The sequence below is a fragment of the Narcine bancroftii genome, chromosome 1 (assembly GCF_036971445.1).
Source record: "Narcine bancroftii isolate sNarBan1 chromosome 1, sNarBan1.hap1, whole genome shotgun sequence".
NCBI lineage: Eukaryota > Metazoa > Chordata > Chondrichthyes > Torpediniformes > Narcinidae > Narcine > Narcine bancroftii.
The window spans coordinates 5,209,549-5,236,247 of NC_091469.1; the positions used below are offsets into that span (position 1 = coordinate 5,209,549).

At 41.0% G+C, this 26,699-nt stretch overlaps 1 long non-coding RNA gene across 2 annotated transcripts in view; it reads left to right on the forward strand.

Moving 5' to 3' along the window:
- Positions 1 to 26,699, forward strand: part of LOC138754792 (uncharacterized) — a 186,578-nt gene that overhangs the window by 139,518 nt on the left and 20,361 nt on the right. For both annotated transcript variants that reach the window (XR_011351931.1, XR_011351932.1), the window contains one exon: positions 19,992 to 20,103. This is a non-coding gene — a long non-coding RNA (uncharacterized lncRNA). The remainder of the gene's footprint in view (positions 1 to 19,991; positions 20,104 to 26,699) is intronic.

Here is a 26,699-nt window from a genome sequence, read left to right on the forward strand (position 1 = left end):
AAAGGGGCCGGCTCGAGTCTTTATAAAGGCCAGGGATTGACAGCCAGCCAGGTTGCCTACCTGCAGTAGGCGGATAGGAGTGTGGTTGTATCACCACAAGTTTGAGGAGATTCAAGAGCCTATTGGAAGGGGGAAGCACTGCTCACACTTGACTTGACTATTGTCCTCCATGAGTAGGTAAATTATCACGAGAAGTGTATTTGGTCCTGACACTGGGCTCAAGACGAGATTTTTCTTAAAAAAAAAATAACATTCTTCTTAGGTCTTAAAGTACAATTTCAGCAGGTCATAATTTCTCTGATCATGATTCAAGTTGTTCTGAACTTGTGAATATTACTTTAAAATTTACTTAACATTCTGACCTATGTTTCTCTGCGTGTGAGATATTAATTGTGGAGAAGATGGCTTCACTTGTGGTGGAATCCAATCAGGATCTATAATTAAAAGTGCTAATAAATTCAGTCAGGAATTCAGGAATCAAACTCTACCTTGAGGATGGTGTATAAAATGCACTACCAGGTGGAGTTATTGAGACAAATAATATTAAACATTTGTTAAGGAAATGCAAATTAAGTCGATAAAAGGGAAAGGATGAAAAGGTTATGGAAACAGCATGAGGTGAATTAGGATGGAGCATTAACAAAGGCACTAACCAGTTGAGGAGAATGGCCTGTTTCTTTGGAGTAAATTCTATGTCAAGTATGTGTGTGAGAACACAGAGGAGGTACAGTTACTGTGTTTGGTTGTGAGATGCTCAGTATCATTCCTGTCTTAAATTCATACACAATAATTTTTGGGCATGTGTAGATACATGTGGAATAAAACTCCAGAAAGAGTTTGGTGGCATGTTAAGTGTAGCCGTTAGTGCAATGCCGTGGCAGCACCAGCAATCGGGACTGGGGTTCAAATCCCGCGCTTTTTTTAAGAAGTTTGTTCATTCTCCCCCTGTCTGCATGGGTTTTCCCCAGGGGCTCCAGTTTTCTCTCACCATTCAAAATCTACTAGGTATGTAGGTAATTGGGTGTAATTGGGCGACACGGGTTTGTTGGCTGAAATGGCCTATTACTGTTGGAATGCGATAGGAATATTTTAGAAAAATCTTGCCACAAAATACCAGTCGCAAACTTTGCAGAAGGCATTGAATCTCATGTCTTATCCATGTTTTTTAGTATAAACTACAGACGATGTGTGCAGTGTGTCACACATGCCCACTCTGTATGGAGTGTTTAGAAGTGTGTTAAGGCAGCTATTGTAATGGAAATATGTGTGGTGATCTACAGGGGAGGTGAGGCCGTGACTCTTTCATCAATGGAATGCAGTTTACGATTGAGAGACTGTATACTATTAATTTACCAGATGTATCTTCTAGGCATGAACACCACACAATTCAGGTAAGGCCAAATACTAATGGGGCATGTACCTGACCACCATCATCTTCTGTACATGATAGGCAAAATTGGTAAAAAATATAAAATTATGCATTAGAAACTACAGCCTAATTTCAATGATCCCTATAATTACTATCTGGAAAGAGGATTTGGATTATGGCGAATAATTTCAAGTCAGAAAAAGATAGCAACAGGCTTTCTTTCTCTTTTTTTGTATTTTAAAGTTCGACCAAAGCATCAAATGCAAGTCTTTCATTTACAGAGAGAGCTACAGTACATTGCAAATTTCATTTGTCAATGCTAATTCCTGATGCTGTCACGTAAATGGTCATTTTGTGGTAATGGAACAGAAATCATGAAGCTTTCTTTACATCAACTCTATGTCATAATGACTTTTTGTGATTATTGCCATTTAATATACTGATTAATTACATCACATAGTTGGAATTCTTCTTACTATATGTAAAGGTAAATAAATATTAGAATTGTTCTTATTAATAGCAACAAGATATCGAGGAAACATTTACGTTTCATCTTTTAAATGGCACTAAAAATTCTTGGACTCTTTAGAGAACTTTGTGGATGATTTTTTTTTACTTTGTAAAGGTTTAATGCACGCAGTCCTCAGGTTTGAAACATCCGATTTATGAACAACCCGTAGTTATCAACTAACAAGCCGACCGGAAGGAGAATGATGTCTACTTCCAGTATGAGCGGAGCTTGCTTTCCTTTGGCTCGCTTCCCTGTCAATCGTCAGGTGGCTAGTGACATGAGCAGTGCAGCAAGTCAACTGAAGCATGTGAACAACAGTATAAAGTAAAAGAGCAGGAATATATAGTATGACAATGTAATTCAACAGCAAATGATCAATTAACATAGAGCAAGTAATATTTGATGTAACTATGAAGCAATAGTTTCAGTTACCTCAAAAGTACAAAGTTGTTCATTAAGTAGAAATGATTAACTTTATAAATTGGGATGTGCACCCCTGCAGGAGCTACAACTCATTTGGTATTTAGTGAATGAACTAAGCTGAGCCTGTTCTTGACTAAATCAAGATTAGTTTTTAAAATGTTTAAATTTAGAGATAATAGGCCATTCTGGATCATGAGCCTGCTCTGCCCAATTACACTCATGTGGTCAATTAATCTACTAACCCCATGAAACGTGGGAGGGAACCAGAGCACCTGGATGAAGCCCATGCAGACACGGGGAGAATGTACAAACTCCTCAGAGACACTAACAGATTTAAACCCAGGTTGCTGGCACTCTTCACTGTGCGAACTGCTACATTAACTGTGCCACCCTGTTTTTAGTTTTTAGTGAATTAGATTTCAAGAGGTAAGCATCAATTTCTACAAAATAGATAATTTCCCTAGCTGCCAATTTTGATATTTGAAGCAAAGAACTTGCATTTATATCCTATCATTAATATGCTAAGGACATTTCAATTACAGAGTTCTGAACTAGTAATCCTTACGTGTGGCTTTGTCATTGAACTCTCCAAGTGAAAGGCAGGAAAAATTACCATGAAACTATTAGATTGTTGTAAAGGTCTATTTGTAAAATGTTCTCAGTCTGCTCCCAATGAAGTATGTTTTTGGATTAGAAAGGCAGCATTGTAAATGTTAGCAAATGGAGTGGCCAATTAGTCCACAGTGAGCTCCCACTAACAGTATTGTTCAGGTAATTTGTAATGGTGATATGAGTTGAAGAATGAATGTTGTCTGGGGCATATCTAGAATATAAGAAATACCAATAGAGTCAGATGTAGCTTGTGAGGAAGCTTCTGTGGCACATAGAGGGTTATTGTGCTAAACCACTTGTTTCTGTGTTGTAAATTTACATATATTTAACATTATTCTGACTGTTACCTTCTGCATTATTGTACTGGAAAAACGAACCATATGTTCAGTTTTGTCTCAGTATATCCAAAAAGGCTTTATATCTTCTCTCTCCTCCTTATGATTCCCTGAGGACCTATAAAGTTTTCAGAGCATTTCCAACAATGACTATATTTGCCACCTATCGTGCCCCAAATATCTCTCCTTTGCTTACACGTTCTCTCACATTTATATTATCCTGGAATTCAATGGACAACAGCAGCTCATTTGTTACACATTATCTTTAATGTAGTAAAACATTCCAAGATGTTTCGCAGGAGCATCAGAAAAGAAATTGATGGCGAGCCACGTGAAGAAATATTTGAGCAGATCACTGAAAGCCTGTTTAAAGAGATAACTTAAAAGAAACATTGAAAGGAGGAAATAATAAATAGAAATTTGAGTTGGGAACTCTAGTGCTTGGAGTCTTGGGAACTGAAGACTGTATAAAAGGCTGGAGTTGTACAGGTATTTGGAATAGTGTAAGGTACAATGATGGACAGGTGAGGTGAGACGGCAGATATTTGAAAACAATATCAAAACTGAGGGATTGCTTAACTGGGAGTTTGTAGCTCAGCAGGTTCAAAGGCAGTGGATGCATGGGATGGGAAATGGGGAGGAGAGTATGAGTTGAGTTCTGGTTCATGGAGGAGATCATGTCGGTTGAGCAGAAGTGCATTGGAACAGTTGGGTCCAGATATTATTTCGGCTTTCAGCAGGAGGTGAGTTGAGGCAAAGTCAAGGTCAAGCAATATCATGAAGATGAAAATTGGTGACATCAGTGGTGTTCCAAACACTTGGTAAAGATTTGTTTATAGGTCAAATATAATTCAAGACTATGGAGAGTTTGTTTCATCTTTAGAAAGATGCCATAGAGAGGGGCAGTGTGTACAAATGGTAAATGAATTGATTCCATTCTCAAATTTAATGTAAAGATATTTTGAGCTTGGTAATTATATACCCTTGTTAAGATGCCTTGTTTTTCATTGCTGTAAAATAAATAAAAGCCTGAATGGATGAATTTAAACAAAAGTTCCATGAAAAGCGATCAAAGATTTGAAAAACTGCAACAAGTTCAAGAACTTTAAAATCTGTGAAATTTTCCTTTGTGTCCCTGTCCACATATAGAAGCAAACTACACCAACATTCCCAGGTTGGTCATTTGTCTCCATGTTGTGGCAGGATGTTGATGTTTGCAAATTGATTGTTGTGTTTCCTGTATCACAATACTGACTGCACTTCAAAAGGACTTGAATGTTTGATTGTTCTGCACATTCTAAGACACATGGTGATTTCTTTTTGTGATTGTAGTGGGGGTGGGAGGGGGGAAGCTGCCTGGTGCAATGCAATGATACCTGATAGGGCGAGGGCTGTAAATAATGCATTTAGATGCAACCAGAGGTCTCCTAATCTTCAGTCTGCTCATTGAGCTCACAATCCATAACAGTTGATCTCAGTATTTAAGTAAAGGCATTTTTCACATGTTAATGCTTTTTTAAAAAACAATTCGAGCCATCACATAATCATAGGAAACTACTTCACCAAGGAAGATTTTGAGGTGGAAAAGATCAGCATAAGGAATGGCAACATTAAGGAAGTTTCAAAGTTTGAGTTCTATCAGTAACTCCACTCCACTCATTTTGGAAGGTGTAGAAAAGAGAAACAAAATTAGCTGCATAGGTAAATGTATTGTAAGCATTTGTTTCTATTCAGAATTCTGGAAATTCCTACCTGTATGTGCCAAATGGAACACCTGCCCCTTTAAATTACCTGCTTCACAGTGAATAATCAATAGCTTACAATGCAAAGAACTCAACATGCTGGTAACTCACACCTCCCCAACACCCCCCATCCCCTCCCACACCACCAACACTACCCTTTTCATTTTGGTTAGGAAGGAAAATGGGCCTGTGCTTGTCTTTCCCCTCCCCCGTATTGGTTCAAAGGACTGCTAGGCCTCCGTTGCTTGGTAACCACAGATCCTGGAGGCCCAAGAGGAGCAGCTGGAGCAGGTTTCAGGCAGTGTTGATGTTCTCAACCCCATGTCCCTCAGGATCTGGTGCAGTCTGGACAGGCAAGCTGACTGAGCAGAACTAACAAAGGGTGTTAGAGTAGGTACCTGCGTGCAGTGGAACAGGTTTCAAACACTTTTTCTGTAATAGCGAAACCATGGTGCTACAATATCAATAAGTTACTTGACCCCCCCCAGCTCCTTCTTTAACTGTATTGATGCAAAGTTTCCCCTCCTCCAATTCTCTTTGTAGTTTTCTTCCTGTATTTGACTTTTTGGGTCAATGCCTGAAGCTCGGAAGGCTGCCAACACCAAATAGTACCTTTCCCGAAGGTCTTTGAACAAGAAACTAACTTGAAAATAAATGAGTAAAAGTTGTCCTTAAAGTGCATAGTGTAAAAAAAAATGATCTTTCAATCTGCTGTTAACCTCCGATCACTTCTGATTGAATAGGCAACATTCAAACCATATAATGATAAAAAGTAATTTGCACCTGTTATTCTACAGAGATTCTAATGAATTTTTACATAATTTTGTTGAACAGGCAATCCACTCCCTCTCAATGAATGGCTGCAAACACTTCAAGGGTTTCCATTGGTTTCCTGACAAAGTTATGATGTGAGACCTGAATACTGAAGGAATCTTGTGATCGTTCCAAAAAACATGCTTGTTTGGTCTTCAGTGCTCATCGTGCAAAATAACAGCAACTGTCCTGTATGCTCTGCATCTGAAATTCGATTCTTTATTAATTTCTAACCAATGCTCTATCAGAAATTGTATTGTGTATTGCCTTTTCATTCAGCACAATGCAATCTAATTTAGTGTTTACCCAGATGTGATATTTTCCAGATGAAATGGCAGCAATCTCAAAATTGATTCAGGCACTTCCAATTACAACTCACAATAGCACATCCAACATCTTTCTAACACCAAGGGACCACACAATACATGCAACACCTGATTCTTCCTGTTGCAACATGAATTGGAGCACAAAACTCCACACCAAGACAATAATTGGAAATCTCACTCAAATTAACAAGGAGCCTTAAAGCTAATTCAACAGGCACTTTCCTGATATGGAGAGATCTGGCTTGGCAGCTTGAGAACTGGCAGCTTAATAGCTTGACCACTCAGATGCCTTTCAAGTTGTTGGCACTCAGATGGCTGCCATCTTGAAGACCTGAAGCTGAGTCAGTTAACAAAGATGGTATTTATTGTCTTCACACACTCTGAGCAAGACCATTTTCATGACAAAGAGCAAAACATGCCTTTGATTCAGCAGAAGGGAGATTACTTGGCATCTCCCTATTTCTGTGATAGAGTGGTGAGCTCATGCATGCTACCTATCTTCTCTTGCACTCATCTGTTGATATGCATCATCTCTCTGTTCAAGGAGATCAGCAAGCTGTTCACAAGTAGCGTTCCTTTCCTTTGAAACTGTGAAATGTCCTGGGGTAGCAATCCAATGTCTTCACCAGGAATCAATTGTCCATCCTATTGCTCCTGAATTGAAGAGGCATTAGAAGTGAACCTCATTGTTTGGTTTAGAGTCATATCAGTCTCAGGGTTTGCAAAATCTTGGTGGTCAGTGATGATATTCACTTCTTTAATACTTTAACAGCAGCCTTGGTAGGTCTTGAAATAACTTCTTTCTTAGCAACTACCTTGATCACAGCCACAACATGTCTCATGTCAGGGATAGCAAAGTGGTCAAGAGGGCCAGAGTCATATGTAGGCCAAACACACAAAAATGGCAGGATTCCTTCCCTCAAGGACCCTGTTGATCAAGATGAGTTTTTATGGTAATCTGATAACTTTTAATGTTTTTCTCTTAGTCAGTCCCTGCTTGGGTTCGGAGGTAATGGATGAAATTATTTTGAGGCCCACGGACTTTACTGTGAGTGGGCAGAGGGTGCCTGCCAGTGTGGGTGGGTCAGTAATTTAGGAGGTAGGATGTACTTCCACTGTCTTTGCTTGACTTCCTCCTGCTCCCAGAGAAGAGATGACCTTGTTGCTTTCCCAGATTCTGCTTCTCCATTTTGAATGATCAGAGAGAAGGGTTCCTGAAGTTGATGAGGATATTTCTCATTTTTTTCAAGGAGGTTTTCAGAACATCCTTGAAGCATTTTCTCATCCTCTTTGTAATCTCCTCTCATATTGCTGTTTCAGGATAAAAATAGAAAGGTTCTTCATAGTCCCTAGTGGCTGAGGGAGTCAGAAACTTTTGTTAGGTCAAAAGTGGCAAGGTTTTTGAAAAGACTGAGCAGAGCTTGAAGGCCTTGGCAAGTATGATGAGGAAAATCCCAAGGCATTCTATGTGAAAAACAGAAGGATGACAAGATGAGAGTGGGATAGCTTAAGGATAAAGGAGGCAACATGTGCCTGGAGGCAGAGAAGGTTGGGGAGATCCAAAATGAGTACGTCATTTTGGTATTCATTAGAGAAAAGGACCTTGATCATGGTGGGGTCAGAATAGAATAGGCTTGTGTGCTGGACGATGTTGAGTTTAAAGAGGAAGTCTTCTTAAAAACATTAAGTCCCCGGGGCTGGACATAATATATCCCAGGTTGCTGTGGGGAGGCAAGAGATGGCTTGGGCATTGACTATGATCTTTGAATCCTCTTTGGCCACAGGGGAGGTGCCAGAGGGTTGGAGAATGGCAAATATAGTCCCCTTGTTTAAAAATGGTAATAGGGAAATCCTGGAAATTATACATTGGTGAGTCTTACGTCAGTGGTGTGCAAAGTGTTGGAGAGAATTCTTAAGGATAGGATCTATCAGCATAGCTTTGTGAAGGGAAGATTGTGTCTCATGTGCCTAATAGAGTTTTTTGAGGAGGTAACAAAAGAAATTGATGAAGGTTAGGCAGTAGATGTGGTCTACATGGATTTTTGTAAGACATTTGGTCGTTCAGAAAGTCATTAGGCAAGAGATCCACTGAAATTGGCTGTGTGGATTATAAATTGGCTTGTATATAGAAAGCAGAGAATAGCAGTAAATGGAAAGTATTCTGCCTGGAGGTTAGTGATGAGAGGAGTCCCACAGGGATATGTTCTAGGACACCTGCTCTTTAGAGCTGATTTTTATACATCACCAAGGTGAAGATGTTGAAGGGATAGGTCGATAAATTTGCGGATGATGTGAAGTTTGGAGAAGTTGTAGATGGAGCTGAAGGTTGTCATAGATTACAAAAGGATATAGACAAGATGCAGAGTTGAGTGGAAAAGTGGCAGATGGAGTTCAATCAGATAAGTGTGATGAGATGCATTTTGGAAGGTTAAACCAGGAGGCTGAGTACAGGGTTAATGGTCAGATTCTTAACAGTGTTGACGAACAGTGGGACCTTGGGGTCCAAATCCATACATCTGTTAAGGTTGCCATGCAGGTTGATAGTTAAGAAGACCTATGGGATGTTGGGCTTCATTAATAGGGGGATGGAGTTCAAAAGTCAAGAAATCATGTTGCAAATCTACAAATCCCTGGTGAGATCACATTTAGAGTATTGTGTTCAGTTCTGCTCACCTCATTATAGGAAGGATGTGGAAGCTATGGAGAGTGTGCAGAGGATTGGAAGGTAGTTCTTATGAGGCAAGGTTAGCAGAGCTGGGACTTTTCTCTTTGGAATGTAGAAGAATGAGAGGAGAATTAATAGAAGTCTACAAGATTCTGAGAAGCATAGATAAGGTGGACAGCCAGTACATTTTTCCCCAGGGCAGGAATAGCACACATCAGGTGACATCTCTACAAAGTGAAGGGAGGAAAGTTTTATGGGAGACATCAGGGGTAAGTTTTTTTACACAAGGAGTTGTGAGTGTTTAGAATGCCTTGATGGGGGTGATGGTAATGGCTGAAACATTAAGGGCATTTAAGAGACTCTAAGACAGGCACATGGATGGAAGAAAAATAGAGAGTTACAAGGAAGGAAGGGTTTAGTTTTTTTATGGTAGGAATATATAGGTCAGCACAACATTGAGGGCTAATGGGCCTGCACTATGCTGTAATGTTCTTTGTTCTATGTTTGGTGAATGGTGCTTCTCCCTGCATTTTTCTTGGAGTTGTTGGGGAATGAAAATCCTGAAGATTGTATCTCTTCATCAACAAAATCTACTCTGCTGCTTAGGAATGAATTTGATAGGTTTTAAAACAGTGGTTCTCAATCTTTTTTCTTTCCACTCACATACTATAAGTATTCCCTATGCCATCAGTGCTCTGTGATTAGTAAGGGATTACTTAAGGTGGTATATGAGTAGGAAGGGAATCTTGAGAATCACTGGTCTAGACTCAATTGCTTGATAAAAATTCTCATTGGCCCATTTCCTTTGGAGTTATGAAACCGTGCACATAACTAGTCAACTAGGTAAGATTAAAACTGGTTTTCAACCTTTTTCTTTCCACCTTAAGCAATCCCTTATTAATCACAGAGCACCTATGGCATAGGGATTACTTAAAGTGGTATGTGAATGGAAAGAAAAAGGTTGAGAACCACTGTTTTAAAACAATCTTGAATATCAGTCAATACTGTAACCAAGGCTAGTTTCTTCTTTGTCAATTCCAGATTTATTTTAATTACTTGAGATTAAAATCCCCAGCTGCCATGGTGGGATTACAACTTCTGTGTTGGGTCAGTGGCCTAGACATCTGGTTGTTGTGTCAGTGACTTAACAAGAGGTCTCATTCCACTTAATGAGAACATCAAACTACATCCTGGTGGCATGTCACTATTCCAGCTGCTGCAGTGGATCAGTGGGAAATTGAATTTGAGCAATCTGAAAGCATTTGTGTGGTCTTTTGTTGGTGACTACACAAGCAGTTGCCAACTGAAGCAATTGGCATTGTGTAGCAAGATTGTCACTAATCTCTAGGGGGGAAAAGATGGGAGTTCTGTCGAGGGCTGGAGATGGTTCCTCCATGTCATTTCCTGTGTTAGGCAAGGTAACCCTGACAGCTTCCTATGCATCCATGCCCATCTCCATAGCAGCCTTATCATGTCAGCATTCCACATATGGTTGTTATCTGAGTGCTCTGTAAGAATACAGATGTAAAGACTCCAGTGAACTTCTGCAGATGCTTCCCTGCAGAACATCAAACTAATATTCACCTGCCAAGTGCATTTTCCTCTGGCTTGGGTCTCTCTGCAGTCTTCATACCTTCATGGTGTCTGCCTCAGATGTAGTACTATGGACTGCCATGTGCAATCACACAATGTAGTCTTCATCAACGGTCCTTCTTCCTCTCCCTTCCATGTTCCCATCTGCTAGCCGCCTTCTATGGGGATGGTTTATCCCATGGCGTTGCAAAGACAAAGCAGACGATTGTAGCACTTATAAGCAGCAGTCAAGGTGCCTGTTTGTGAGGTAGTGACAGAGAAGTTAATGAAGGTATTCCTGTCAGTTGGTTCAAAAGAGGCGTGATGTTCAAAATGAACAGTTATTGGAAAAAAATATCTGGCACATTGTGGATGAACTTGTAGCAGGACAGGTTCTTGGCTCAATGGCTTATCTGCATGACCTTCAGTGCTCTCCAAATGGCTGAGTTGCTGCAGTCATGAAGGTCCCCATTTGGATGACTTCCCTCTTTTCCTTCCTGCCTTCCTAAACAGAGATGGATGTTGAGTGACCTTCTCACCATCCTGTATTGCAACCTGCCTTCTGTGAGGTCCAGAGATGTAATGTCAATGGTGGGGTGAGGATACAGTGGTGTAGAAGAGTGGTGTAGAAGAGGTTGGGGTCACAATTGGTGTGACTAATAGTGTGTGTGTGTGTGTGTGTGTGTGTGTGTGTGTGTGTGTGTGTGTGTGTGTGTGTGTGTGTGTGTGTGTGTGTGTGTGTGTGTGTGTGTGTGTGTGTGTGTGTGTGTGTGTGTGTGTGTGTGTGTGTGTGTGTGTGTGTGTGTGTGTGTGTGTGTGTGTGTCAGAGCCAGAATAAGGAGACAGTATTTCAGTTTGGTATTGAATCACCTGGATGTATTAGTGCCCTGGCTTCATTATCTGTCATGAGGACTTGGCAGACACTCTTTGAAAATCTTGGGAGTTTGCCTTGCTATCTTTCCCTCTCCCACACAAACAGCCATGTGTTGCTGCTGTCTGGCTGTCATGGGGAGGATGCCTAAAAGGATTTGTTATTCCTGCAGAGTGAAGTGTTCAGCAACTGCACTGAATTGGCTGAAGTCTAATTTTGGTCACCGTGGCCCTGTTTCTTGCGTATTTTTGTAGGAGATCCAGTTGAGTATTAACACTAAAAGCAACACATGTTAAATGCACCAAAAAGAGTGAAGTCCACTTTGCAGGTATGAGGTGAATGAAGATTTATCAGGATAATCCTGGGGCTGAGAGGTTGCGACTATCAGAAAAGTTCACAGACTCAGAACCTTTGCATTCACGATCTAGTTATCGGCCCCAGTTATAATGCAGGCAGCCTAAACTACCCAAACGTAAAGAAAGCAGGGAAGAATGAAACAAGGGGGATATTGCAAATGGAAAGATAGATATGGCATTGGATGATATTAAATAAATGAATACATTTAAAATAGGAAAATAGGTAATACAAAATAAAATAATCTAAGTTAACTGGGATAAAAAAACCCAGACCAGATGGATGGCACCCACATATTTTAAAAGAAACTAGAAAAGCAAAATTTTTATCAATTGATGTATTAGCATTAGACACCTGGACAGCTAACATAATAACTGTTCTGAGAATGGAGATAGAACACGTCAAGAATTATAGGCCAGTCAATTGAGCATCAGCAATTGGAAAAATAATGGAATCTTACTGGAGAATAAATAGGCGAACAGGAATACATTCCTGTTCACCTATCATAGCAACAGGTCTACAGCAGATGCCATTTCACTGGCTCTTCACAAAGCCCTGGAACACCTGGACTGCAAGATACATTCATCAGGATGCTCTTTATCAACTACAGTTCAGCATTTAACACCATCATCCCCTAAAAACAAATCAGCAAACTCCAAGACCTGGGACTCAACGCCCCACTGTGTAGTTGAATCCTGAATTTCCTCAACTTCAGACCACAATCAGTGAGGATTGGTAAGAAGATCTCTTTCACAATCTCCATCAGAAACAGAACACCATAGGACTGCGTTCTTAGCCTACTGCTCTACTCACTTTACATTTATAGCTCAGTACGACAATAACACCATCTACAAATTTGTCGATGATACCTCGGTAGTGGATTGTATAAAGGAAGGTGATGAGTCCAGCATACAGGATAGAGATTGAAAACTTGGCTGAATAGTGCACCAACAACAACCTTGCACTCAATATCATCAAAACCAAGGAGCTGATTGTTGACTTCAGGAAGGGAAAGCCAGAGGTGTACAACCCAGTGTTCATTGGGGGATCAGAGATGGAGAGGATGAGCATATTTAGTTCTTAGGAGTCACTTCTCGGAGGATCTTTCCTGGACCTAACACACTTGTGGCATTGTGAAGAAAGCACTTCAGTGCCTCAGGAGTTTGCAAAAGTTTTGTATGACAGAAAACCTTGGAAAATTTTGACAGATGTGTGGTGGAAATTGTGTTGATCAGCTGCATCACAGTCTGGTATGGGGACACCAATACCCCTAAGTGTAAAGCCCTCCAGAAGGTAGTGGTCACAGCCCAGGACATCACAGACAAAACTCTGCCCAGAAATCGAGAACATCTACAGGGAACACTGCCGTCGGAGAGCAACAGCAATCATCAAGGGTCTGCACCACCTGTGCACACACTGTTCTCGCTGCTGCCATCAGGAAAGAGGTATAGATGCCACAAGACTCGCACCATTAGATTCAGGAACAGCTGCTACCCCATCCACCATCAGAGTCCTCAACAATAAACTCTTACTTGAGGATTTTTTTAAAATTCTCCCCATATTGCACAGTCAGTTTGTTTACAATTGTTATCTTGCGCTGTTGTGATCTGGCGCACTGACCTTCATCTGACTGAAGTCAGACAAAACTCTCAGACACCTCCACTTACTTACTCCTCCAACAGGATCCCACCAAAACCCATCAAAGCACTGTATCATGCACCATCTCTGAACTCATCCCTCTGGCCTCCAACCTTATTGTTTCCCAATCCCACATTGCCATTTTCTATCTCCTATCCAAGATCCACAAACCCAAATGTCCTGGCAGACCCATCGTGTCTGTGTGTTCCTGCCCCATGGAATTGGTCTTTGTTTACCTCGACGCTGTTTCATCTCCCCTGGTCCCCCAGTCCTTCCCACCTACATCTGGGACACTTCACTTGCCCTTCATCACTTCAACAATTTCCAGTTCCCTGAACTCGATCATCTCACATTTACCATGGATATCCAATTCCTAAACATCTCCATTCCCCACAGTGAAGTCCTCAAAGTCCTTCATTTCTTTCTGGACAATAGAACAAACTAGTTCCCCTCCATCACCAACCTCCTCCGGCTAGCAGAATTTGTCCTCACCCTCATCGCATTTCTCCAGGTTAAAGGAGTAGCCATAGGTACCTGCATGGGCCCCAGCTATGCCTGCCTTTTTGTTGGCTATGTGGAGCAATCAATGCTTCAAGCCTATACAGGCATGGTCCCTCAACTCTTCCTCCACTACATCGATGACTACTTTGGTGCTGCCTTACATTCCCATGATGAGCTTGTTGACTTCATCCACTTTACTAACAACTTCCAACCCAACCACAAATTCACTTGGTCCTTCTCTAGCAACACTCTTCCTTTCCTTGATCATTCTGTCTCCATCTCAGGAGGAAAACTCTCGACAGACATCTTCTATAAACCCACCAACTCCCACAGCTACCTCAACTACCCACCCTGTCCCGTGTAAGGATTCCATTCCAATCTCTCAATTCCTCTGTCTCTGTTGCATCTGCACCAAGGATGAGGACTTCTGTGCCAGATCATCAGAGATGTTCTCCTTCTTCAAACAACATGGCTTTCCCTCTACCATAACAACTTGATGCTGACCTGGATATCCTCCATTACCTGCATATCTGCCCTGGCCCCCTCTGCCCCCATGCACAACAAGGATAGGATTCCTCTTGCCCTCACCTATCACCCCATCAGCCTTGGCATCCAACATATTTTCCGCCATTTCCACCACCCACTACATGATCCCATCACTAGACACATATTCCCCTCTCCACCTTCCACAGGGACTGCTCCCTCCATGACTCGCTTGTCCACTCCTCCCTCCCCACCAATCATCCCCTTGGGACCTTCCCCTGTGACCACAGGAAATGCTCCACTTCCAACCACATCTCCTCCCTCAGCACCATTTGGGGCCCCAAACAGTCCTTCCAAGTGAAGCAACATTTCACTTATGAATCTCCAACTGGTGCTCCCACTGTGGTCTACATCGGAGAGATGACCCAGACTGGGAGATGGCTTTGCTGAGCATTTCTTCTCTGTCCACTGCAATAGTGTGGATCTCCCAGTGGCCACTCATTTCAGTTCTCCATCCCATTCCCTTGCTGACATGTCTGTCCGTGGTCTCATGTACTGCCAGACTGAGACCACCCATAAATTGGAGGAAAAACACCTCATTTTCCAACTGGGTGCCCTCCAACCGAAAGGCATTAATATTGACTTCTCTGATTTTCGTTAAACCCCACTTCCTGCTTTCACCATCATTCCCCGTCTCCTTTCACACAGACGTGAAAAATTCTACCTAATACCTTATCACATCCAATTAACACCTTTTGTTGGACTGGATTCCTCCCCCATTGTTTGAATTCTGAGACTTTCTGATGCATCCCGCTTCTGCCTTTTCTAATTTTTTCCTTGAAGAAGGGCTCAAGCCCGAAACGTTGGCAATATAGATGCTGAAATGACCAGCTAAATTCCTCCAGCGTTTTGGTGTTTTTACTACATTTGTTTACATGTATACACTGTGTACAGGTTTTTTTTGCACTACCATTTAGTGGTAATTCTCCCTCACTTGCAGAAAAAAGAATCTCAGGGTTATATGTGATGTCATGTACATACTCTGACAATAAATTATAGAGCATTTTGAATTAAAAATAAAATAACAACTCGTCAGCATGGATTTCCAAAGGGAAATCAAGCTTGATCATCCTTACTGAAAAGGTAGGAAACATGAAAGTCTGCAGATGCTGTGATTGTAGTAATACGCACAGAAATGCTGGAGAAACTCAGCTGGTCTCGCAGCGTCCAAAGAAGGTAAACTTGTATTACCAATATTTTGTGCCTGAGCCCTCTTCAAGGTATAAGCAAAAAACAAGAAGGCATCTGAATAAAGACTGAAGAATGGCAGTGAAGGAGTTCAGACCAACAAAGGTCTGGATATGATAAGAGGAGAGGTAAGAATTGATTTTAGCTGTGTGAAATGAGACAGAGGGAAAAGGGAAGAGAAAGAGAGAGAGAAACAGAGCTGGGAGAAAGGCGTTAGGGGGAAGAAAAGAGAGGGGGGGGTGGTTTAATGGAAACCAGAGAAGTCGCTGTTAATGCCATCCAGTTAGAGGGTGCCCAGACTGAAGATGAGGTTGTTCCTCCAATTAGCTGGTGGTCTCAGTCTGGCAATGCATGAGACTATGGATGGACATGTCAGCAATGGAATGGGATGGGGAAATGAAATAAGTGGCCACTGGGAGATTTCTCCACCCCACCCCTTCCATGCTCTCTTTCTCTCTCCCCCTTTCCCTCTGACTCCATTCACGGAGCCTTTTGACTGTTGGTCTGAACTCCTCCATTCTTCAGTCTTTATTCAGATGCCTCTCTGTTTTTATTTGCTCATACCTTGAAGAAGGGCTCGGGCCCAAAATGTTAGAACCCAGCTGGGTTCTTCTAGCATTTCTGTGTGTTTTTACTGAAAAGGTAACAGGGAGACTAGATAATAGTAATGCAGTTGCTGCAGTTTGTCTGGAGTTTCTTCAGAGGGCAGCTAAGGGTCAAACCACATTGCTCTGGATCTGAAGTAACCACTTTCCTCCTGAAAGCAAATTAGTGAACTTTTTTAAAAAATACAATCCAGTTGTTTCAGAGCCACATTGCAGACACCAGCTTTCATTTCCAGATTTTTATTTATTTATTTGGAGGTTTTAATTTTCCCAGTCAAAATAACACTTCAGATGTTGGAAGTACTCAGCAGATATGCTCAGCAAGGTTCTAAACTGAAATGTCAACTCTCTTTCCCTCTCTGTTTTTTCTGCCTGACCTGCTGGGTATTTCCTGCACTTTTTGGTCTATATTTGATGTTCTTTGGGCCCTTGATGGGCCTCTAGTTTTATAATTTACACCATGCTACCATGCTAGTACATTATCTGTTTCCACTACATGCTTAGCCTACCTGTTCCAGAGGAATTTGCTTTTGTAAGATGAGTAGAGCAGTTAGTCCAATAAAAGTAATTGTTGAAGTTCATATGTTACAGTGGTACTATTTTATAGCATGCACAAACCATGCAAATAATTGCACTACATTTAATTAACAAATATTGACTCTGTTCAGTAACCAACAATAGTGTCCTATTCCTTTTTTTGTTTACAAATCAAAAACACAATTATCCAGTAGATTTAAGGATTATCATCTTGGACAGGATTGGGTGCGCAATTTATCCAACAGCAAGACAGATAGCTAAATAAAATATTGGAAGAGCCACTGCATCTATAGCTGCCAAAAACATGCTGTTTGACCAGCCTGGTCATACAGTTCAAATGAAGATAGAGAATATCCTTCTGTTGACTTTGGCTGGAAGTAGACCTCATAAAGGTCTATGTTAAGGTCATGGCCTTACTCTCAGAATGTCCTTGAATAATTAAAATAATCCAACTCAGACCATCTATCTTTTTATTACACAATCTAATACTAAACTCATTGTCCTCTGACAAAGCAGAATTGGAAGTAAAAAATTAGGAACTTGCAAAACGCAATGTTAACTTTCATCAATTTCATTATATTCCACAACAGGAGAACATTATCTTTGTAGCATTGTTCAAAATCTCAGGACATCCCAATGAAATGCTTAGGAAATATAACCTCTGTGTGCAGCACCCAATTTTGTGTACAATTTTGTCCCACAGGAACTTATGTGATAATGATATTGATATTGCTTCAGGGATTATTTGGGGTGGCATGGTTAGGTTATCAACCTGGGTTCAAAGTTTGTATGTTATTCTCGAGGCCGCATGGGTTATCGCCGGAGACTCCACTGTCCTTCCACATCTCCAAAAACATACAGGTACATAGATTGGTCAGATGTGTGTAATTGGGGGGTGTGAGCTGGAGGAACCTGTTACCATGTATATCTAAATAAAATAAAAATTTTGTTCCCTTTATTTGTCTAAATAATGCACCCATCTGAAAAGACAGATAAAGACTTGATTCAATGTTTCACATGAAAGTATCTCTTTTATGGTTGGATGGGCACAAAATAAAAGTTTAAGTTAAGTCAAACAGGGTCAAGAATGACTCCTGGAATGACAGAGATGGGATGCCTTTAACTTGAAATCAGGAGATGAGAGGCATTCTTACATCCATATAAAGCATGTGTCTCGGATAATGTAATTCAAATTCCAAATAGCAAGTGACAAGTTTAGCAAGATGTTCAGAAATTCCTCTTCCCAGAAAGATGAGGTTGACCTCCAAATTCTGGAATTGTTCAGGAAACATGTTCTACCACAAGAATTGTAGGGTCTTTCTGGATGCATGAGCTAATTTGGGCTAGGAACTGTTGCGACATTGTTTTGGAATGATAGTTAGGATGTCTGAGAAGTGACATAAATTGAGCTGTTAAGAATGTGAGAATAAAAGAAACCTTGGAATATAATCAAGATTTACAGGGGTTCTTTTGCATGAAAATGGAATTGAAATTAACACCAACTATTCCAAGTCAACAATGCACACAATATAGCATGAAACAACCAACGTCATTTTAAAAACAAATTCTCAGAGTTTAATCACATGAAGTTAAGGGGATGCAGGGTCTCTATTAAAATGGTAACATGTCATATCTGACAAAACACTTGCAAAACGGTGGTCATGCTGCAATATGTACTCGATAGCTGAGACTGTAAGACCTACTGAGGATAGTCCAGCGGGTCATTCTGAAATGTCCTCATTAGGACCTCAGCAGCCTTCCACCTTTCCAACTCACCACAAACAGAGATTGAGACGAATAACTTACTGAAGATAAAGAGAGGCCAGATGAACACAGAAACTCGTGTTGATAGGATGGAATGAAATCAAAATGGCCAGTTGCTGTTCTATATGCATCTCACTAACTACCTGATGCTCAATCAGAAACTTCCTGCCCCACCTTTGGAGGAGCCTGTATTTGTCACCTCAGAACTAACAAAACTGGAGTGGAGTTTACATTTCTCTATTTGTTTACATGTGTACAGGTTTTTTTTTGCATTGTCATTAAGTGGTCATTATGCCTTGCCCGCAGGAAAAAGAATCTCAGGGTTGCATGTGATGTCATGTATGCACTCTGACAGTAAATCTGAAATCTGGAAGCAAGTCGTCCTCAATCCTGACGCAGTGCCAATCTTTAGACACTGGGAAAACACTTTGTTGGATGTATAGAATGAGAAGCTCTAAGTTTGCACAAGGATGATTCATAGTTATCTTGTTAACTGTTGGAATTGAGAAGATGACTTTCATAATGATCTGCACCTTATACTTTGCTTTATTCTGCCCATGGGGAAAATAGTGCAGTTTAATGTAAGAGTGTGGAGGACTGATGGAGCAGTGAATGACAGACTGATAATGGTTTGGATATGTGACATAAGCCTGAAATGGTGCTACTGTCAGCCTGAAGTGAGCCTATAGTATAAGTATCAGGAATCATGAACTTGACATCCACAGCCAGTCCTATTTATATCCTGGTGCAAGGCTCAAGCTGTAAATGTAGCAATTGGTGCAGGTATTGTTCTTCCCTGAACTTCTGCCACTCTTGTGCGTAGTACTGAGATCCACCTTCCACTTTTTCCAGCTCTCTCCTGTTTTTCCTGTTGTTCATCCCTCATCTTCCACTGCCAGAGGAATCCTTACTGAATTCCCCGTGGATGCTGTAAATAATCCAATCTCAATAATCCACAATTCATTTTTATATTCAGAAAGCACCCAGGAGTCTAATAGCAAATGAGCAATCAGCATGTAAAAGGAGACAAATCCTTTAAGTATCACCAAAGCTGATGAAGAGACCTGCCTGCCAATTGGTTCTAATATTTCTTGGTGAATTTATCACGCCATGCCACATGCTAGAGGGGGAGGTCCTTATCAGAAAGGCAGTTCTCCAGAAAAGTAACACTTCATATTACCCCATTTAGTAACTCTGATGTAGTGAACAGCCATCTTTACCTTTCAACAGATGTCTTCCATCTGTCTGTCATATTAATACTGAGGTGTGATACCTTCACATTTCTTTCCAATCAACTCCTGCAGTATATTTGAGAAAATTTAAGAGTTATAATTGTGTCAGTAACCCACTTGACCATATGAATATCAAATCCAAAGCTTTTGACCTTCAAGTATACACACATCTTTGCAGCATTCTCTGGATATTGAACATATGAAGCATACTGATTGCATATTTTCTCCACACACACACACACACACACACACACACACACACACACACACACACACACACACACACACACACACACACACACACACACATTGAATCAAGTCTTTATCTGTCTTTTCAGATGGGTGCATTATTTAGACAAATAAAGTGGTGTGACATTTGCTGTCTTCCAGTCTGCCGGGACCTGCCCAGAATCCAAGGAATGTTGGTATATGACCACCAATGCGTCAACTATAACTTCTGCCATTTCCTTCAGAACCCTTGGATGCATATCATCAGGACCAGGTGATTTGTCTGGCTTTAGTCCCATTAGTTTCTCCATCACTACTTCCTTTGTAACAACTATTTTATCAAGGCCCTCCCCAACATTCGCATCCTTAACACCGCACTTGGGCATGCTGGACGTGTCTTCCACCGTGAAGACTGACACAAAATATTTATTTAATGCCTCGGCCATTTCCTCATTTCTTGCTACCAGTTTTCCTTTCTCATCCTCCAAGGGTCCTATGTTAACTCTGGCCACCCTCTTCCGTTTTATATATTTATAAAATTTTTTGCTTTCTGTTTTTATATTTTGTGCCAATTTACTTTTATAATCCTTTTTCCCATTTCTTATTACCTGCTTTGTAACCCCTTGTTGTCTCTAAGTTTTCCCAATCTTCCAGTTTCCCACTGCTCTTTGCAGCTTTGTACACCTGCGCCTTCAATTTTATATTCTCCTTTATTTCCTTTGTTAACCACGGTTGATTTTTTCCTCTTAATAATATATACATATACATATATATTTATGTATGTTTGTGTGTATGTTTAAATTTGTTGTTTTTTCAATACAGTTTAAATTAAATTGTGAAGGTTGAGCTTGCAGCGAACCAGCCGGTGGTCAGTGTGGCATCCGCGCTAGGCATGACCCTGGTGTGGAGCACATCTCGTTTGTCACTTTCTCGCACCAGGATGTAGTCCAGGAGGTGCCAGTGTTTGGATCGGGGATGCATCCAGGTGGTCTTTCAATCTTCTTCAGCATGATGCTGAACCAAGCCATGAAAGACCCCAACAATGAAGACGCTGTTTACATCCGGTACCGCACGGATGGCAGTCTCTTCAATCTGAGGCGCCTGCAAGCTCACACCAAGACACAAGAGAAACTTGTCCGTGAACTACTCTTTGCAGACGATGCCGCTTTAGTTGCCCATTCAGAGCCAGCTCTTCAGCGCTTGATGTCCTGCTTTGCGGAAACTGCCAAAATGTTTGGCCTGGAAGTCAGCCTGAAGAAAACTGAGGTCCTCCATCAGCCAGCTCCCCACCATGACTACCAGCCCCCCCACATCTCCATCGGGCACACAAAACTCAAAACGGTCAACCAGTTTACCTATCTCGGCTGCACCATTTCATCAGATGCAAGGATCGACAATGAGATAGACAACAGACTCGCCAAGGCAAATAGCGCCTTTGGAAGACTACACAAAAGATTCTGGAAAAACAACCAACTGAAAAACCTCACAAAGATAAGCGTATACAGAGCCGTTGTCACACCCACACTCCTGTTCGGCTTCGAATCATGGGTCCTCTACCGGCACCACCTACGGCTCCTAGAACGCTTCCAACAGCGTTGTCTCCGCTCCATCCTCAACATCCATTGGAGCGCTTTCATCCCTAACGTCGAAGTACTCGAGATGGCAGAGGTCGACAGCATCGAGTCCACGCTGCTGAAGATCCAGCTGCGCTGGATGGGTCACGTCTCCAGAATGGAGGACCATCGCCTTCCCAAGATCGTGCTCTCCACTGGCCACCGTGACAGAGGTGCACCAAAGAAAAGGTACAAGGATTGCCTAAAGAAATCTCTTGGTGCCTGCCACATTGACCACCGCCAGTGGGCTGAGAACGCCTCAAACCGTGCATCTTGGCGCCCCACAGTTTGGCGGGCAGCAACCTCCTTTGAAGAAGACCGCAGAGCCCACCTCAATGACAAAAGGCAAAGGAGGAAAAACCCAACACCCAACCCCAACCAACCAATATTCCCCTGCAACCGCTGCAACCGTGTCTGCCTGTCCCGCATCGGACTTGTCAGCCACAAACGAGCCTGCAGCTGACGTGGACTTTTTACCCCCTCCATAAATCTTCGTCCGCGAAGCCAAGCCAAAGAAGAAATTAAATTAAATTTTTTTTTCTTGAAACACACTGCATATATATGGTAACCTATGACCATATCCTCCTTTTTGGAAATTTGGAAATGGCCACCCGAGATGTTGACAATGACTCATTTGGTAACTATGTTTGAGACTCAATGTCCTGGGTTTAAGTCCCCCTTCAGTGTCTAAAGGCTTACATTTTATTGTTGGACAAAGTGGTTTATCACATGAAATGTTAAATCAAGACTCAAACCCCTTTAGTTAACTCAGGTGAACAAGAGGGGTCCCATAACCCTAGTTAACGAGTTCTCGACCCTTATTAAAGTAATTCAAAAATATTATCACTTTATTTTCTCATGCATGTTTGCAGAAGCTTTCTATGTGTAAATTGGTTACTGTATTTCCCTAAACTACATTTATAGCAGCACTTCAAAATTGATTAATACGCTGTAAAGTTCTGTGGGTTATGAAGGATGCTATTTAAATGCAGGTGTCTGTTTCTTGGGCCATTGTTGAACAAATTTTCTGCTGCATTTTCAATTACAATTATAAAAACACTTCAAAAGTGCTTTGGGACATACCCATGACATAGAAGGTGCTACATTCATGGAAGTTCCTGCTTTATAACTACCTCATCTAGTTTCCATTTTTAGATGATGATATAAATCTCATATTTTCCTTCATACAAAAAGATGAAAATAAATGTTAATTCAGCAACATTGTGATCTCTCACCCAATTAATTCCAGTCCAAAATATTGGCAAAGGAAATTTGGGAGTAGGCATGTACATAAATATTTGCAACTTTAAAAACCACCTCAGCAATTGGAAAAGAAGGACTTGGTATACACTTTTCAACAAATAGAACTTCACATCACAAAAGCTTTAGCAAATAGTATGCGGGTTCCTTTAAATAGCGCTGCATTCTATTGGAATTGCCTGAAAAAGCTGAAGGTAAAATATTGACTGCTTCTGGAGCAATAGTGTGAAGAGAAGGGATCAATACTGTGTTAAAATGCCTGAAGCATAACCCTTGTTCTAAATGCTGTCTTATCTTGCTGCTGCTAATCAAAACCAGCAGGTTTGAGAAATTCTCCTAGGGAATGGATCCAAACATGTGAAAAACAACATGAAATATCTAGCCAGTTTTTTCTGGAATATTCAGTGGTATAACGTATTTTATTAACTAATGACATTTGTTTAAAAAATGGTTAAAGTAGACAATGTTTTAAAAAATATAGATGAGGATTGATATCTATAGGGATATTTTATGAATCTGTAGCTCTAATAGGGATGATCACCTAATGGTAGTGTTCTCGCCATCATTTTCCAACTCAACACTGGGAACATCAGTGCAGTACTGTGAGATCGCTTCACTCAGCACCTCCGCTCCATTCGCAATCTTAGTGACCTCCCAGTGGCCAACCATTTCGATTCTGGGTCACACTCCTGTACTCACATGTCTGTCCATGGCCTTATGTACTATCCCACCCTGACCACGCCCAAATTAGAGGAACAACACCTTATTTTCCGGCTGGGCACCCTCCAGCCACGTGACATGAACATTGATTTTACTGCTTTCCATTAAACCAACTTATTTTTTCTTACCCCCTCCCCCTTTCCTGTCCTTCCAGTTCTTTCACCCATACTGCCCTACAAACTACCACCCACCTCCACCCCTCCAATTGCTGCTGTCCCTTCCCTCTTTTCTCCATCTATTATTTCCTGCCTTGCCACCGACCCCTCCCCCCCACCCCCCTCCCCCCCCCCACCTTTCCTTTCCCTCCTACCTTTTTCTTTGGATGCCTGCTGGCATTTTCCATACCTTGTTGAAGGGCTCAAGCCTGGAATGTTGGTTATGTATCTTTACCTTTGCTACATAAAGAACACTGTTTAACCTGCTGAGATTCTCCAGCATTTTGTGTTTTTGTGTAATTCAACCTCGGTGTCTACAGAATTTTGTGATTTACTTCAGTGCAGTACTGAGGTTGTTCTGCTGAGGCTAATGTCAAAGAAAAGTCAGGAAATTCTTCCCACTGTCCTGTTTACACATTTATTCCACAATCAGCATTTCTAAATGCAGATTTACTGGTAATTTGGCACACTGCTATTTGTTTGACCTTACTGTGTCCAAATAGGGCAGGTGACTACATTCCCTACATTAAAAAGTACTTAATTGGCTGTAAAGCTGTGAACGTGAATGGGCCTAAAAATATTCAAAGTGTTCGTTTATTTCAAAGAGATGGCATAACAGGTAAGGTCACTATCCAATGGAACAGCAAATTACAGAGATCAGAACTTCCCATCTGAGCCTAAATGCAAGCACAAGAAATTGATGCCGACCAGAGAAATTCTTGGTGTTTTGATCACTGGTCTCCATGCCCCTGATGGAGAAAAGGGTTTCACTCGAAGTCCTGTTCCCAAGTTCTTTCACATGGTTTTACTGGAAGAAATCTATCTTCAGATATTAAGGAATGGCCCAAAGAACAAAAGGGCCACATCTATTCAAAATCATATCCCAACATGAATCATCATGTAGTCCCTGAGCACAAATTGGCTGTAGTAACGCATTACAACTGTGACGACACTTCAAAAACACTTCATTTTTATGTGAGGCACTGAAATATCCTGAGGTTGTGAAGGAAACTAAATAAATGCCTGTTCCTATTTTTTTATCAGCAGCTGAAATGAAAATAATCAAATGTCAGAAGAAAAGCATTTGCTTTAATTGGCAGGAAAATGACTTTGTTATCAATTTTTTAATGTTTAAATATTTCTTCCAACAAAATTGGCAAGGGGAGACAGAAATATGAACAAAATAAATTTGTGAAAGAGAAAAGACTTCTAGTCTTTTAAAATCTGTTTGCATATGTCTATACTCATCTGAATCAAGGAAAATAAATACAAATTTTCCAAATCTGAAGAATTTACAAGATATTGGTCTAGCATTTTCATTAAAACAATGATGCAATAAGAAGGACTTAATTGATTGCAAAGATGTTTTCAGAAAATGAATGGACCTTCCTATGGTAAAAGCCTAACCAACCCCCTTCCAGCCCCATGGTCTTTTTGCCTGGCTGAAGACATTCTTAAGTTTTAACACTTACTCAACTTGACTCACTTTCTCCAAGTTAAAGGAGTTGCTACAGAAATTAACATGAACCTAAGCTATACCTACCCATTTGTTGGGTTTGGAACACTCCATTTCAACCCATCTGCCTTAACTCTTTTTCCTTTTCATTGATGACTATTTGATACTGCTTCCTGCATTTGATTGGAACTTGAAAATGTCTTTACCTCCATTGACATTTTCATATGGCAAAGCAGATCTGACTCTTCCCTTCCCTTTCTTGACCTCTACTATTATGTCAGGAGACAGGCTACCAATATCCACTATAAGCACATTATCTCTCATGGGGGAAAAATAGCTATACCATAGAACTATAGAACATTACAGTACAGAAAGAGGCCCTTTGGCCCTTCTAGTCTGTGTCAAACTATTATTCTGTCCAGTCCCCCTGACCTGCACCCTCCATACTGCTACCATCCATGTACCTGTTAAAATTCTTCTTAAATGTTAAAATTGAACCCACCTTTATCACTTCAGCTGGCAGCTCATTCCACACTCACACCACTCTTTGTGTGAAGAAGTTTCCCCTAATGTTTTCCCTAAACCTTCCTCCTTTCACCCTTAACCCATGTCCTTTGGTTTGTGCCTCATCATCCCACAGTATAAAAAACCTACCTACATTTACCTGTCTATGCCCCTCATAATTTTAAAAACCTCAATCAAATCTCCCCTCATTCTTCGACACTCCAGGGAATAAAGTCCTTACCTATTTAACCTTTCCCTGGAACTCAGTTCCTGAAGTCCGGGCAACAACCTTAATTTCCAATCAAATTGACAAAGTGGCTTCTAACTTTGATCACCTTCTAACTTCCCAACCTGATTATGAGTCTGGCCTCTTGTTGGATCACTCCAAAATGGAAATTTCCAGACAAAATGTTAGTGAATTGCTTATGTCTTTATGCATGCATTAACCAATTTCTGTCCAAGTGAACCACTAAATGACAAAAAGCCTCAAGGTAACAGAGACACCAACATTTCATAAGAACAGAGCATATAGCCATTCAGCCCATCAAACATATTCTGCCCATTCATTCAAAATGTTGTTTTACTTCAACACTATTTTCCTACCTTATCTGCAATTTTCTTGATTCTTTCAGGTTCCAGAAATCTGGTTCCTCAATATTTCTTTGTATGGAAAACCCACTACCTGTCTTGTGAATCGTTATTGCACCCCTTAGGTAAGATTGCCAAAATTGTACGCTTTCACCATTTAAAAATCACTCAGCATCTGTATTTTCTCTGGAAAAGTCGAGTCACCAACATTTTCCCCATCATATTTCATTTATCTTGCTGTTTTGTGCCAGTCTGTTTATATCTCCTCGAAACCTCTTAGTATTCTCATAGTTTTGCAGCACACAAACAGGCCCTTCATCCTCACTTGTCCATGCTGATCGAACTAGTCCCAGTTATCCCATATATCTTACCTTGTAGAGCAGCTGACCATTCAGGACTTGTTCAAAGGCCATGCTAAAGTCCACATAAATAATGTCTGCCACCCTGCCCTGTATTCTTGGTCACCCCTTAAAAAAATCTCAATTAATGAGACATAGTTTCCCAAACAAAAAGCCATGCTACTACCTCTAATCAGTCCTTGCCTTTCCACTAATAATGATAAACCTTTCTGTTT